The sequence below is a fragment of the Alligator sinensis genome, unplaced genomic scaffold (assembly GCF_000455745.1).
Source record: "Alligator sinensis unplaced genomic scaffold, ASM45574v1 scaffold1277_1, whole genome shotgun sequence".
Taxonomy (NCBI): Eukaryota; Metazoa; Chordata; order Crocodylia; family Alligatoridae; genus Alligator; species Alligator sinensis.
The window spans coordinates 718,671-722,415 of record NW_005842341.1 but is presented as its reverse complement, the minus strand read 5'-3'; positions in this window follow the sequence as shown (position 1 = coordinate 722,415).

The window sequence follows — 3,745 nt, the reverse complement described above, 5'->3', positions numbered from 1 at the left end:
GGACCTCCTGTACCTAAAAAGAGATGATGATAAAGGATAGAAGCCAGGAAACACAACTAAGGAAGAGTATTTAGCACTGGCCCGCACCTGTAGGAGCGAACTAGGCAAGCCAAGGCTGATACCAAACTCAGACTGGCTACAGGAATCAAGGACAATAGAAAGTCCTTCTTCAGATATGTGGGAAGTCGGAAAAAAAACAAGGGCAACATTGGACCCTTACTAACCCAAATGGGGCAGCTGATAACCAACACCCCAGAAAAAGCCAATGTCCTTAACAATTACTTTGTGTCAGCCTTCCACCAGCCCAAGGAGATCACCCTGCCTGACAAGATGCAGGATTACCAGGGTGAGGGCAAACATACACCTATCATTGGTGTAGATCTTGGGAGGGAACACCTTGAGAGGCTGGACATTTGCAAATCAGCTGGCCCAGATGAAATGCACCCAAGAGTGCTAAAGGAACTGCCTGACATCATATCACAGCCAATGGCACAGATATTTGACAACTCATGGTGCTCAGGCAAGGTACCTGAAGACTGGAAGAGAGCCAACGTGGTGCCTATCTCCAAGAAAGGGAGGAAGGAAGATCTGGAAAACTACAGGCCAATCAGTTTGACCTCAATCCCTGGAAAGATGTTGGAAAAAATCATCAAAGAAACCATTAACAACAGGATAACAGAAGGCAACATTCTGTGAGATAGCCAACACGGCTTCATTGCAGGTAGGTCCTGCCTGAACAATCTTATTTCCATCTATCACCTGGACAAAGGAAAAGAGGTTGATATCATATATTTGGACTTCAAAAAAGACTTTGACCTGGTGTCCCACGATGTCCTCGTGGTAAAATTGGGGCACTGTGGCCTCAACAACCTTACGGTCTGATGGTTGGGGAACTGGCTCCGTGGTCGGACCCAGAGAGTGATAGTGGAACTGAGTCAGCATGGTGACCAGCGGCATCCCCCAGAGCTCCATTCTCAGACCTGCACTCTTTAACGTATTTATAAATGATCTGGACTCTGGTGTCAGAAGCAGACTGGCTAAGTTCGCTGATGACATCAAATTATGGGGAAGTGTGGTCACACTAGAAGATAGGCTCGCAATTCAGGCCGAACTTGACAGGCTCGCAAGGTGGGCAGATCAAAACCTGATGGCATTCAACGTGGAGAAATGCAAGGTGCTTCACCTCAGGAGAAAAAACCCACATCATATTTATAGGCTCGGCCGTGCTACGCTTGCTAGCACCACCACTGAAAAGGATGTGGGGTTATGATTGACCACAAGATAAACATGAGCCACCAGTATGCTGCAACTGGCAAAGTAAACAAAACTCTGGCTTGCATCTACCGATGCATCTCAACAAGACTCAGGAAATAATTCTCCCACTTTACTCGGCCTTGGTGAGGCCACAGCTGGAATACTGCATCTAATTTTGGGCTCTGCAATTCAGAAAGAATGAGGAGAAGCTTGAAACAGTCTAGAGGGGAGCCACGCGCATGATTAGAGGACAAGAGAGCAGGCCTTATGAGGAAAGTCTGAGAGCCATGGGACTCTTTGGCTTGGAAAAGCGTAGGCTCAGGAGTGACTTGGTGGCAGCCTATAAGTACATGTGGAGTATGCATTAGGAACTGGGAGAACATCTGTTCACCAGGGCACCCCAAGGGAAGACAAACTCCTAGAAGACCATTTTAGGTTGGACTTAAGGAAAAACTTCTTTGCTGTCTGGGTCCTCAGGGCCTAGAATAGACTCCCCCCAGAGGTGGTGCAAGCATCTACTCTGGACACTTTCAAGAAACACTTGGATGCCTATTGTGCTGGGGTCATTTGACCACAGCTAACTTCCTGCCCCTTGGGCAGGGGGCTGGACCCAATGATCTTGCAAGGTCCCTTCCAGTCCTATTGTCTATGAAATCTATGAAAATGTCACTTAACATCTAGTGCGGACAGTGATCATCCAATTTAGAAAGTTAGCCTGTTGCTTGAATTCTACAAATGCCTTTTCTGCCATTTAGATAAGCTCACAGAGGTATCTGAGCAGACAAGGCAGCTGGGACTGAAGCAGAAAACATATTTGAAATGTTCCAATGTGGGACCAATACTGTGTTCAGGTGCAACCTAAACTGTCCTTCTCTGGGCCCTAGAAAGGCTCCACTCCTTCTCTCCAGGAGAGTTTCTTGGAAGGTAGAGAAGTTGGCTCCTTTTCCTTTTCTTACTCAGCTGCAGTTCCCCTTATAGGTTAAGATTCCTAGTGAAAGCGTTCCTGAATCTTGCTAAAAGTGGGGCAGGGGCAGGAACTGGAAGATATATTTAAAAAAAACAACAAAACCCTCTTGGCTGGCATCAAACTATGGCTTTTTTTTAGTAGAAATTTCATTACTGCCAATTGGGCTGAAATTGAATTTCCCTCAGTCAAAATGGCCCCCAGGGCTTCCACAGAGCATCCAAGGGACTCCTAGCATAGATGGCTATCAACTACCTTTGCTTTCAAGAACCAAGAAGCCAAGTTGCCCTAAGGGCAGATGGCAATGAGGATGATCAAGAGGCATAGACAGGAGGGAGGGATGTGGGGTGCTGGCAGTCACAGAAAGAACTTAACCCTTCTTCTAATCTTCCCTTCAAGGCATTAGCATGCCCAGGGTTTCTGGGAGGACAAGGGCATCCGATGACCTCCATCCATCACTGTAGGCTCTTTCTCAGGGGCAAGGCAGCTTCATGGGCAAGGCCTGAGGTCTGGTCCCTCCTGTTCTACTGCCCCTCTTGGGACTCATCTGTCCCCTGCTACAGAGCAGAGGTAGCCAACCTGAGGCATGAGTGCCCCAAGTGGCATGATAGCATAATATCCATGTTGCAGCTGTGATGGTCCAGAAATAACATGAGGCAAGGATTCCTTGGTCATGGACACTTTTTCCTGCACCAGCACCATAGCTGGGATACTTAGATAAGCTTTCCAACGCAGGGCTGCCCTGCTCTAGTCTGACTAAGGAGCCCTTGCCCCTCACACCAGCCACTGCAGCCAGGGGACAGGCACCACAGCAGCAGGTAGGGCACGGGGCAGAAAGCAGAGCAGCAGGTGAAGGGGCTCAGAGCAGCACTCAGGGAGGGCATGGCCCTAACTGGTGCCCCTACCAAATCAAGGGTTTGAATTGCAGGCTGAGCCCCCGCCCCCACGAGAGACAAGAGCCCCCTGTAGGGTTTGAAAATAACAATCTGAGGGGGTCCCCACTTTTATTAGGGCATCATGATGAGCAGCCCCATTTTTTTTTTGCAGAACCCTCCGAGAGTCACAGAACTTGAAGGGGCCTCGTGAGATCATCAGGTCCAGCCCCCCTGCTCTGGGCAGGAAAGACTGTGGCGGGGTCAAGCAGCCCCAGCAAGGTGTGTGGGGAGTCGAAGTGCAATTCAAATTCAGACCACAGTGCGACAGAGGGGTGGCCATGCCTGGGCCGCCAGCAGATCTCCCCGCTCCCGCGCTGGACTATACACCCCAGGAGGACGCAGCACCCTCCACTGGCAGGGAGCGAGCGGCAAGGGGCGGAACCCACCTCTCGGCAGCCACGTGGCCCGCAGGGCGGGGCCCGGCGCTCTCCCCAGGTGCTGGCACCACGCGCCTGGCTCCATGCCGCTCTCGCTATTGGCTGCCGCCGCCACGCGCTATTCCCCCCTCCCACACTTTGAAAGGGTGGTCGCGTGTGCGCCTGCGCGTGCCGGCTCCGAGCGCGGGCGCGGCAGCAGTAGCAGTAGTAGGGGC